The sequence below is a fragment of the Cebus imitator genome, unplaced genomic scaffold (genome assembly GCF_001604975.1).
Source record: "Cebus imitator isolate Cc_AM_T3 unplaced genomic scaffold, Cebus_imitator-1.0 Scaffold335, whole genome shotgun sequence".
Taxonomy (NCBI): domain Eukaryota; kingdom Metazoa; phylum Chordata; class Mammalia; order Primates; family Cebidae; genus Cebus; species Cebus imitator.
The window spans coordinates 2,479,344-2,492,612 of NW_016107650.1; positions in this window are offsets into that span (position 1 = coordinate 2,479,344).

Here is a 13,269-nt window from a genome sequence, read left to right on the forward strand (position 1 = left end):
TCAGCCAATAGTTTCTTTTTGTTGCTGAGTGATGTTTTTGTTAAAAGCAGAAATCTAAGGCCTGCCTACACTTAAGAGGAGTAGAATTAGGCTCTTGCTTTTGAAGAAAAGAGTGTAAAAGAATTTGTGGAAGTATTTTAAACCATAACAATAAACATACCAGGATTCCATTCTTGGATATTTATTCAAAAGCAAGCAAGCATATGTTCACAAAAAAGGTATCTATGAGAAGGAGCAAAGCAGTTTTGCTTTTAAAATAGTACAGCACATAGGCATCCATCAACAGAAAACAGTAAGGCGCATAGGCATCCACGTACAGAGAATGGGTGAACACACTCGTATCGTCATACAGTTTAACGTTACTCAGTAACAAAAATAAATTCTTAGGATCCCCTAATCCACTTGGTGATTTTTTTTTTTTTTTGTCTGCCATTCCAGAATGCCTAATTGGAATAGTCTGACTCAGTCACTGGTAGAATACCCATATTCATTCCCTGATACATGAAACAGGCCGTTACGGTAGGAAAGACTATGTGGAAACACCTAGAACTGCCTCAACTTTTGATAAGAGTAAACCTAACATAAAACCGCATGTCTGGAGGAATTGTAGATTGCAGAGATGATGTCAGCATCAAGAAACGGTAGTGGTGATCCCAACTACATCCCCATCAACTCACCCATTTGGCCTGTGCAGAGGACAGGCTGGTCTTAGAGAATAAGAGTGGATTGTTGTAAACTTATTCAGGTAGTAACTCCAATGACAGCTGCTGTTCCAGATGTGGTTTTATCGAATCCAAGCAACATATCCTTTTGCATCTGGTATGCAGTTGTTGATAGAATAAATGTTTTTCTGTCTATATTTGTTAGTAAAGACTAGAGGACGGGAATATTTCCAGGGCTGTCTCAGTTCTTCAGTTCTATGCCATAGCTACTACTTGGGATCAATGATGACTTTTCTGTGGCATAAGATAGGAGTTAGACCATAATATCATTGATATTTCCTTATAGGACACAGTAAGCAGTGAGGGCCAGCTATTCTAGATACTTGCAGTGCCAGAGGATGGGAAATAAATCAGAAAAATTCTGGTGCCTACCATCTTGGTGAAATTTCTTAAAGGCCCCATGGTTTTAGATATGCCATGCTGTTCTTAACAACATGAAGAATAAGTCGCTGCATCCAGCCTCTCCTAAGATCTAGAAAGGGATACAGTTGTTAGTGGATCTCTTTGGATTTTTTAGGTAAATGTATTCTTCCTTTGGGCATGTAACTCAGACTCATTTTACAAATGGAGAATTAGGATTTTAAAACAAAATCATGGATACTTGGATGATAAATAATCTGGTTTTGGGAGCTGATTTCTGGTTTATAGCATGGTTTACAGTAGAGAGTGGATGTTTGATTATAGATTACAAAATTACCAGGCACCTCAATTGTACATTAAAAACTGGATGTCATCTAGTCTACCAAGAAAAAACAGTATGCATTAAACACTCCATCAATAAATAGCAATGGTATATGTGAGATTGAGTTCAATCTGAAACCAGAAAAGGGCTGGGGAGGCATAAGTCAGTTGAATGGAGAAGTGGCCCAGATTCTGGTGACACCACTCTCGCTTCTTTATCTTCTTTCTCCTGGTTCAAACGTACATTCTCATGGTGAACATGCTGTGAGCAGCTGACTGAGTGTAGCAGGGCTCCAGCTTCATTTTCAGAGGCTTCTGTGTGATAAACTGCCATTACTTGAAAGTGGCAGCTATACCACTATGTTTCCACTTTGGAACAACCTTGAGGGACACTGGTGAAGGGATGATCTCCCAGGGGGAAGAACTTCAAGCAGTTTACTCAGTGTTTGAAGCCTCTAGAAGAGGATCCATCTTTGCCTTTTCCTGGCCTTTTGTGGTTGCTGGCAATCCTTGTCATTTTTTGGTTTGTAGCCACATCATTTTAACCTTCTGTCTCCATTATCAGATGGCCTTCTCCGTTGTGTCTCTGTGACTGTATTTCCTCCTCCTTACAAGGGCAGCAGTTACATTCGGTATAGGGCCCATCCTAAGCTAGTATGGCCTCATCTTAACTGGATTCCTTCTGCAAATAACCTTTTTCTAAATAAAGTCACGTTCACGGATTCCCAGTGGACATACATTTTTGGAAGACACTGTCCAGTACAGTGGGTAAGGAGGAGTATGTCTAAAATATTCCATGGGGTGCGTAGTACTCCCACATCCTGTGACTAATGTCAATGGAAAAGCACAGTGACCCAATTCAGTCAGCACTGCTAAAGATGCAGACCATTCCTGAATACACATGTGCATCACTCCACCAGCTGGAGTGCTTCCTGAGGGCAAAGGGAATATGGCATGAGTATTGGAAAAAAGATCTTTGTTAGTATCAACTAGATCATAGTGTGTAGAAATGATGACTCTGATAGTTAGAAAAATTTGATTACATATATTCATCAAATATTTCTTTCATCTTTCTCTCTCCCATATTCTTAGCATCAAGGACCTTTACTTTATCTCATGATTTTAGTTACAGAATCTCAGAGTGTGATTGAACTGGAAGAATTACCTGATGTTCATCCAAAGACAAACAAGGGACTTGTGGTTTTCTTTTGGGAAAAGTGTTAGGGTTATTTATTTTTTTATTGAGGCAGGGTTCCACTCCGTTGCTCATGCTGAAGTGTAGTATTACAATCATGGCTCACTGTAGTCTCGACTTCATAGGCTACAGCAACCCTCCCACCTCAGCCTCCTGATTCACTGGGACTACACGTATGTGCCACCATGCCTCCCTAACTCTTTTTTTTTTTTTTTTTTTTGGTAGAGACAGAGTTTCACTGTGTTGCCCAGTCAGGTTTGACCTGCTGGCTCAAGTGATCCACCCACTTTGGCCTCTCAAACTGTTGCTCAGCATAATGTTATTTTTATTGTATGCAAGATAATTATATAATGCCAAGTAGAAATGTGACTGTGTTTTGAAATTAAGTGAAGTTTAGAGGTGTGTGTGTGGGTGCTCAGTTGACAAGAAGTCAACTGTGGTGGCTTTGGGATGTCTCAACTTAGCGAGTCTGAACCACACTTCTCAGACTTCCCTTTCCTGTATGTTTCCAGTTCACAGTGGCTAGCAAGGCACTTTTGTGCAGAATCTGGAGAACAGAAGTCAGTCAACCATCACAGATTGCTGACTCTAGGGGTGCTGAGGCAGTGCCGCCACTGTAGTAGCTCCTGATGTCGTCGTGGAGCAGCAGCTGAGCCTACGATTCCACCTCTCAGAGGAGCCTTTGCAGCTTCTCTAACTCCAGGGGAAGGGGTGCATTGAGCTCTGTGAAGAAGGGACCAGATTCTCTAAAAGGACATTCATGTGATTAAGGCTAGAAGCAGTGAGAACTGACATAGGCTCCAGTTTGCTTTATGTGCCGCATTTCATACATGTGGGAGATTTTAGCCATTAGTTTCTTACGTATTTTTCTGGCCCATTTTCTGTCTCCTGTCATTCTGGGAGATCCAATAGCTTATGAAATCTTTTGATATTTTTTAAGGTCTTCTACATTGCATACAATTTTTTTTTGTTATTGTTGTGATTGTTCTTCAAGTTGGATTATTTCTATTGTTCTGTCTTTAATTTTTTTCTCCTAACATCTATCATCTGCTGTTAAGCTCATTCAGAGATGATTTTACTTCAGATTTTCTTAGCTCTAAAATTGTCACAGCTTCTGTTTCTCTGCTGAGGTTTTGTATTTGTGTACTTTTTACAAACATATTTTCGTTTACATTTTTGGATCTAGTTGAAATAGCGTCTTAAAAATCTCTTTGAATTATTTTATCTGTCATCTTTGGGTCGGTTCCTACTAATTGCCGTATTTCTTGAGTAGGGGTCACAGTTTTCTGTATCTTCAGATGGCTGCCGATTTTGGATTGTACCCTGGGTTTATGGTGAAACTCTGAATTAGTTTTTTTATTTTATTGATTTATTATACTTTTAAGTTCTGGGGTATATGTGCAGATCGTGTAGGTTTGTTACATAAGTATACACGTGCCATGGTGGTGGTTAGCTGCATCGATTGCTCCGTCATCTACATTAGGTAGAAACTAATGTGGTTGTAGGCATGTACAACCACACCTGGCTAATTTTTGTATTTTTAGTAGAGACGGGATTTCACCATGTTGTCCAGGCTGGTCTTGAACTCCTGACCTCAGGTGATCTGTCCACCTTGGCCTCCCAAGTGCTGGGATTACAGGCGTGAGCCACCGCGCCCAGCCTCTTCAATTCTTCATCCATACTTTTGGCTGTTTGGGGTCTTCACTTGCATGCATAGTTCAGGAATCAGCCAGATATTTTCACAGAGTTTATTGGCAGATTTAAAGCTTTGCCTTTGCAGCTCTCTCCTTTATTGAAATTACATCTTTACTTTTCACCTACTCTGTTTGCCGTGAAATCTGCCTTCTCTTGTTTAAGGCTATGAGACTAAAGATTTTCTATCTGAAATTTAGCTGCCTTGTGAGGTGTAACTGGGTCCTACCCACAGGAAATAAAAAGGCCATAAAAAGAAAATATTCACTTAATCCCTTTACTTTCTTTCAAGAGTAGACTTCGTCCCAGATTTTGTTTTCTACTTTTGGATGCTCTCTGGCATCTTCAAGTTTTTCTAAAAATGTTTTGTTCAGTGTTTAAAGTAATCTGTGAGACAGTCCAGTAGGAGACTGTCTACATTACTGGACTGTAGAAACCAAATGCATTTTAAGTCTCTATTTGCATCATTATTTTAACACCTAATTGGGCAATGCAACTCATGTATTCAAGCCTAAAATCAAGGACAATAATACATGTTTTACTAACTACTAGATTGTGAGAAGAATCTTAATTTAAAATACAACTACTAGAAGTAAAGAATAGGTCAAGATTAATATTAACTTGTCAGGTAAAAGATGTTTACAGTGACGTTTATTTCTTTCTTTAAAAAGAGTCTTAAGTATTAATCTAGTGAAATATATATCAAAAATTAATTCTATAATATTTATCATATTAAATATATTAATCCAACAGTTATCAATTATTTACCATAGACCAAAACCTGTGTCAAATAAAGATAATGTAGTGATAAAGCTTATTGTCTTCTGAAAGAAATAGACATTAAACAACATTTAGGATAACAACCAATGATAAGAGATAATCAACACTTAGATGCAGTTGGATGCTTTCCATAAATCCATATATCCAAATTGTCTTCGGGTTTAGCCTTAGGTTTCAGAAGTAAAGGTGGTATTGCATGTAAATTAGTGGGTATCCCAGAGAAAAAGTAATCTTTGTTCCCTGTATGAAGGCCAAGAAAGATAGACTCTTTAAGGAAGATTTACCTTCACTCTGTGGCAATATTATAGAAATAACTGCATGGCGTTATTTGACAGGTGAGCTGAGATACCCCCCTCCACACACACACACACGTGCACAAACACAATCCAATATTGGAAATACTTAAAATTTCTTAAATTTTTAAGAGGCTTATCTTGTCAAGAAGCTGAGAGACTTCCCAGATGTTTAGCCATAGAGACCAAGAGGGGGTTCAGAATAGTCTGCATTAAACATGGTTAACAGTGGCAGGTACAAACGGACTAGTACTTGCTGAAGAAGGAGCCAGTAACATGAATTACTCCATTAAGAAGGTGAAGCAGACATCCTGTACCATCAATACCTGATTGTGAGATACGTGTCACACAGGGAGAGAAGGATGAAGGGTAATAGAACTGGGAATTTATTTAGTCTGGATGGTAGTAGACTACATTTTCTGCAGTGAAATCAAATGGGTCCTCAGAGCTATGTTCAAGTATCACAATACTACAGAAATTCACATTTGATTTTAAAACTTTAAAAAATATTATGAAAAGATGGTTAGTGGGTGAAAACAGTACACATGAGGTAAGGAAAGGCTTCTCTGAAGCAGCGACTGATAAGCAAATTCCGACAGTGAGTAGAGTTGAACTGGGCCAAAAGGGAGGGTTGGCACAGTCCAGGCATGAGGGAAAGTGTGTGCAAGCGTCTTGATTCTGGAAGTAGCTTTCCTTTCGGGTGATCCCCAAGGTGGTCAGCAGGCTGAAGATGTGTAATTGAGGGACAGCGTACGTTCAGAAATTCAGCATTGTTTTTGTTTTTCTTTGATAATAGAAGTTACTTATTATACTAAAGTGGACCAGAGACAAAATTGGATTGTAATGTTAAGGAAACAATGTTGGCCATTCTTTGAATAATAAACTGTGAGTTGGAAGTATATAAGAGATGTGGTTTCGTCAGGAACAATGGATTGGAGGGAAGAGTAATCGTGGGGGAAACCAACTAGTAGTTATTTTTGTTGTCCTGGTAGCAGGTGATGGTGTCTGAATATTTCCAGGTTAAAGATATAAAGTAGCCCAAGGCCATAATATATATGTACTTTTAAGTAAAGAACAATTATCTTTGCACTTGTTGGAGAGAGCTCCCACGTTTATATTTTTTAAACAGTGAGGACTTACAGAGCTCTAATTTTCTTCCATTCACCCTTAGAATTCTCTCACAAAATTGTGGTGAAGTCATTCATGCATCTTCAATTCATAACAGCAATCTACCAGAGAGGTTAATTTTTTCATTTCTATGATACAAGGGGCTACTTCTTTATGAAATGATACCTAAAATTATTATAGTAATATAGAAAATTTTATATGAGTGATTTGCGAAGTTGGGGGTTTGGGGCTTTTATGTTATAATGGAAGAAGTGTTACTATTTTTTAACCAGGAAAGGCTTGTTAAAACATAATTTGGCATCAGAATTTTGAACTGAATTTGAACTTAGCGGTATATGAATTAGTTTCCCCTTGGTTGTAAGGGACTACCTTTTTTCCCCTAAGAAAAACAAAAGCCTTGGAAAAAAGCTGCAAACCCTCTTAATATATCAAATAACCCTTAAAAATAATTACTTGTTGTTAAGTGTGAAAGTATCACAAACATGGAGATTAAATTTCCTCTAGGACATTTCTGCATGAATGGAAAACGTGCTTAGTAGAACACCTTTTGGGTTTTGCCTGTTCCCAGAAGTATTGCAAAAGGAAAATAGTAATTTAACAAAACAAGAGCAGCTGCGTTTTTACATTCTTTACACGTATTGTATTTCTTAATTTCTTTTCCAGTTCCTTTAGTTTGATCCTTTTAATATATTGGATTTTCTAAATTTTATCTACAGAGTTTTGGTTTTAGATGAATATTTTTAAATGAGACCAATTGTATAACTAGAGGTAACTGGCAGCCAATATGCTCCTCTCAAGAATTTCTGAATTTAAGGTATGATGTCCTCTCCCTATTTTATAATCATGCCTCCTTCATTACATATAACTGTCATTCAGTGAGGTCAGATCTAGCCTTGGGCAGAATTGGGATCTAGTGAGTAAAGTTGGCCCTGGACAAAAGGCACCAGTCTCTTTATTGAAGGATCGGTGCTATTTCCTGAGTTTCACTATTACTCAGTGACTGGTTTTTTTTTGAAATTCTGTATTGGTTTTCATGATGCACTTTCCTTTTAGAGAAAATAAGTGTTCGTGAGTACAGAAAGTAAAAGTTTAGTGTTCATTTTGTATAATGCACTGAGCTAAGCACTTACAAGTATTACATTAGTATTCTCTCTGACCCGGTGAGATAAGAATTAATTTCCCTTCTTTATAGATGAGCAAACAACTTCAAATGTTAACCAAGTCCAGAATAGAATGGAAGTGAGCTTTAGATTTTGGATCTTCTTTTCACTTTCAAAGTTGTTGCTTGTTCTGTTTTTACAGTTTTATTTATTCTTTTCTGTCACTTGAAGTTGGGTTTTCCTAATCGACTTTCTTCTAGCCATGGGCTCTGCCTTTAGAAAAGCCTCTCATCCCATATTTTCACCTAACACCTCACTTAGATGACTCCTATGCATCTGGTAGTTTCTATCATACAGTCTAAGTCAGGTCCTCACTGAATTCAAATGGAATTTTACAAAAATTTATTTATGTATATTGCTGTAAAGAATTTTGAGGCCCCCACGGTGGCTAACAACTGTAATCCCAGCACCTTGGGAGGCCAAGGTAGGTGGATCACTTGATCCGGGAATTCATGATCAGCCTGGGCAACATGGCAAAACCCTGTCTCTATCAAGAAATACAAAATATTATTCAGGCATGGTGGCATGTGCCTGTGGTCCCAGCTACTTAAGAGACTGAGGAAGGAGGATCCCTTGTACCTGGAAAGCAGAGATTGCAGTAAGCAGATACCACACCAATGCACTCTAGCCTGGGTGACAGAGCCATACCATGCCATGAAAAAAAAAAAAAAAGACTTTTGAGTTTTTCAATCAATATCACCAAGGGGGATAGAATAGTTTTAATAATAAGACTCTTCTATAGTTAACATTAATCAATTGTTCCTTTCAAAATAGCTAGAAGAGAATAACTTAAATATTCCTAACATGAAGATAAGATAAATATATAAGAAGATTTAATCATATGAGGGTATCAGATTAGCACATGTGGCCCCAAAATATATGTAACTAATAAGTATCAGGAAACATTTTTAAGAAGTGAAAAAAAATGGACTTGGATTTTTGTGAAAGTTTGGATATTTGACACAATATTAATAGTAGGTATACATTTTGTTAGAACAAACATACTAACATCCTGATTTCACACTGTTATATGAGATCATTTTATTTTGGGGGTCTAATATAGAAAAATACCCTGAGATGAGAGGATTCTGAATTTATGCTTTTATTTTTAAATTTTTCCTTTTATATTGCTTGTACATGTGCATGCTTATATGCGAAGTATATTTTGACCTCTTTTATCAAAAAAGACTCCTACAGAGCACCTTTTCTCTGACATAAGAAATTCTTTGGCAGGAGTATAACTGGATTTTCTCAGCTTACTGTATCTCCTATGAGGCCAGCAGGAGAGAAAAACAGTTGGCAATTCATTTTACCAGTTAGCGTGCTTCCTTTTCAATATTTCAAATGCGTGGCCCCTCGTAAAATCTTAAACCGAACTTTCATTGTATTCTTCAAATGTTCAGTTCCTCTGCTGTACATGATTCTCACATACAAAGAAGTTCAATTATAAAAAATATGTTTCCATTATGAGTTGTAAAAAGAAATCATATTATGATTATAGGAATACTCACACCTCAACCAGTGATAATAGAAACCATTACACACCATGTGGTTAGCTTCACACATAACCATTCATGAAGCTAATCCTGAACCTTGGGGTTATTTGGCCAAATTTCTCTAAATGTCTTCAGTGTCATATCACTGCTGCTATTGTTAACTCTATGTATTAATGTAATCATTTCTTGAACAGAATTTAATAAAACAATAAATAACTTCTATCTAACCCTCACAGACATTTTTGAGGCTTTAAATAGGAGCCGTGGATACATAGACTCAAAGTTATTCCACTTGTAGTGGCCTATTTAAACAATTTTTAGGTTGTAGACGGCTTAATGTGGGTCAATTTTTTTAAATACAATTTTTATTTTAAAATCATTTTAAATGTATCCAAAAACTACAAAGATTGTGCAGAGAGTTCTCATATTCTGTCTCTAGTTTTCTCTATTATTACCATCTCACTTTAGTATGGCACATGCGTCAAATTAGTGAACTTAAATTGATAAATTTTTATTATATAAAGTCCATACTTATTATTGAAATTTTCTTGGTTTTTACTTAATGTCCATTTCTTTTTCAGGAGCCCATACAAATTACTGCATTATATCTAGTCATCACATTTCCTTAGTTAAACTAACTGCTGTGATTTTTTTTTTTTCCAGTTTTTCCTTGTTTTTGATGATGTGGGCAGTTTTCAGGAATACTGGTCAGGTGTTTTGTAAAATATCCCTCAATTGGCATTTGTCTGGTGTTTTTCTCACGATTAGACCAGGTGATGGTTTTGGATTTTTTGGGAGGACGAACACAGAGATAATGTCATTGTCTGCACATGTTTAAGGGTACATACTATTAACTTACTGCTGTTGATGTCAACCTTGATTGCCTAGCTGAGGTCATTTGTCAGATTTATTTACTGTAAAGTCACTTTTTCTCTTTCTCTTTCTCCCAGAAAATAACCTTTGGAAGGAAACTACTGTGCACAGCAACAGTTTAGGAATGGAGTATTAAGCTTTATCTCCTTGAGTATCTACATAAATTGTTTGAAATTCTTCTGCATGGTGGATTTGTCTTCCATTTATTTATTCATGTGTTCATATGAGTGTGGACTTACATATATGATTATATGATAGATATAAAGATAAAAGAAACTAAAGTAGTATTGGATTATAATGAAAGTGTTATATATATATATATTATATATAATATGAAAATATATGAATTATATATATGTTGTTATATGCAAAGTATCCTTCAATTGGAATTTGGTGTTTTCTCATGATTAGATGAGGTGATGGTTTTGGATTTTTGGGAGGAAGAACACAGATGAATGTCATTCTCTTCACACCTTTAAGGGTACATACTATTATCACAACTTATTGCTGTTGATGTAAACCTTGATTGCCTGGCTGAGGTCATTTGTCATATTTATTTACTGTAAAGTCACTCTTTTTTTTCTCTTTTTCCCAGAAAATAACTTTTGAAATTATATAGACACACACACACACACACACACACACACACACACACACACACAGACACACACCTTTATTTTTTTAAATTATTTATTTATTTATTTTTTTAAAGACGGGGTTTTACCATGTTGCTCAGGCTGGTCTTGAACTCCCGACCTCAGGTGATCCACCCGCCTTGGCCTCCAAAGTGCTTGGATTACAGGCGTGAGCCACCACGCCCAGCCTTTTTTTTTTTTTTTTTTTAAATAGAGATGGGGTTTCTCCATGTTGGCCAGGCCAGTCTTTAACTCCTGACCTCAGGTGATCCACCCACCTCGGCCTCCCAAAGTGCTGGGATTACAGGCATGAGCCACTTCACCCGGCCAATATTGTTATATATTATATGCAAAGTATCCCTCAATTATATGCATAGTATCGCTCAAATACTTTATAATATATAATATATATAAAATACTTGGGTTATAGTTCAATACTATTTTAGATTCCATTTATCATCTTTTTAGCATTCATCATTGAGAATTATTTTAGTTGGTTCCAGTAGGCAATTGCCATATTCCCATTGTTGCTTTATGGGTTTTTTATGCTGTTGTTATTGCTGCTTTTTTTGAGCACTTCCTTACTTCTTTAATTTTTGGTACCAAAATGTACTCCAGGCTCCTCTTATATATTTCTTGTCTTAGTCCTAGGATCAGCTGTTAGTTTCATTTATGAGAGAATAGTATTAGAAACCAAGAATTGAGTGTTAAATACTCTCACTGATACAGGGTTTCATTATTTTGAGGCCTTTTCAGCTGACAGAGCAAGGAACCATCTGCATCTATATTTAGCTCAAAATGGGTTCACACTAAAGTTTTCAGTTCTAACTCACCACCTCATGCATCATTCTGTCCTCCTTCCCTTGTTTATCTGTGATCTCCCACTCTAACAGTGAGGAGACTGGTTTGCATCAATCACTATTATTTGCTAAACTGTTCAATTTCAGTGCACATGTGTACTGGTTCATTGCTATTACCCTGTTGGGAAATGTTATCAACGAGTGTAGACCGTTTCTTTTGCTTTTAGTCTCAAAGACTCCTTAAAGGGTGGTCTAAGAAAGATTTACTCCACCTTCTTCAAAGGTGAGGTTGTTGCAGACATTTGTAGTAAAGCTACAATGTCACGTTCTACATCCCATCTTGGGATTTCCCAACCGCCTAAATTATGATCATCTTACATTTTCAGACATTAAGGCTCACTCTTTAATACTGCATATTTTTATGGGCTTTGACAAATCCACAGTATCTTGTATGTATCATTACAGTGTCATACACAACAATTTCACTGCCCTAACAATTTCCCTTTGCTTCACCTGTTAACACCCCATCCGTGCTACCTAGAAGCCCTGGCAGTCACTGATCTGCTTCTTGTCTGTACAGTTTTACCTTTTCAAGAATGTCCTATAAATGAAGCCATATAATATGCAGCTCTTTCAGACTAGCTTTTTCATGTAGCATTTAAGGTTCATCTTGGTCTTTGGATAGCTTTACAGTTTAATCCTTTGTGTCCCTGAATAGTATTTCATTTTATGGATGTACTGCACTTTGTATATCCTATTGAAGGACATTTAATTGCTTCCTGCTTTTGGTAATTATGAATAATGTGGCTATAAACTTTCACATAGAGATTTCTGTATGCATATAAATTTTCAAATCAGTTGGATAATCTAGGAATATGATTGTTGGATAATACTGTAAGACTGTGAATAACTTTATACGAAATTGCTAATCTGTCCTGCAAAGTGGCTGTGTCATTTTGCATTCCCAACAGCAATGAAAGTTCCTGATGCTTCATGTCTTTTCCAGCAGTTGGTGTTGTCGTAGTTTTAGAATTTCACAATTCTAGTAGTTCTAGTAGGTATGCAGTGATATCTCCTTGTTCTAATTTTTATTTCTCTAATGACAAATGAGGTTAAGCATATTTTAATACGCTTGTTTGTCATTGTATGTGTCTTCTTTGGACATGTGTCTGCTCAGTCTTTCACTCTCAGATTGTTTTTCAACCTGTTGAATTTTAATATTTAAAGTTTTAAGCTGAAAAGACAATGTGTTCTTGCAGATTGTTTTCTGAGAGTGTGTCCTATTTCTTTACCTTCTTGATGAATTTTCTATGTGATTCAATTAATGCTTACTTTCACTGTAATTTGGTGATAGAAACTCTATTTTTAACTGGTCAAAACTGAACTGTTACACTTAAGCTTCCCTGGGAGTGGGGTGAGGGTCTTGTTACTGCTCAGTAGGAGGTAACTGGGAGTGTCGTGTGAGTCCTAGAAAACACTCAGCTGTTCCCTTCATCCCTCCCATTGTTTGGAATGCAGAAATCTTTGCCATAACCTTAGAAGTCATCTTGGTCCTTGAGATAGCATGCTAAGAAGGGTGTAGCAGCAAGATAAGAGAGCCCAGCTCCCTAGTCCATTCAGAGCCTTGCTGCGCAACTGCCCGCCTGCAGATGATTGCATGAGCCAGCAGCAATGCATTTCACATTGTTTACATTACTATCAATTTAGGTCTCTGTTCCTTGCAGCAAACCTAATCTTAACTGAAACAGTACTTCCCCTTGGACCTACAGAGTTGGTTAGCCATGCCCTCTACAGGTCCTGTTAGCAGACACTTT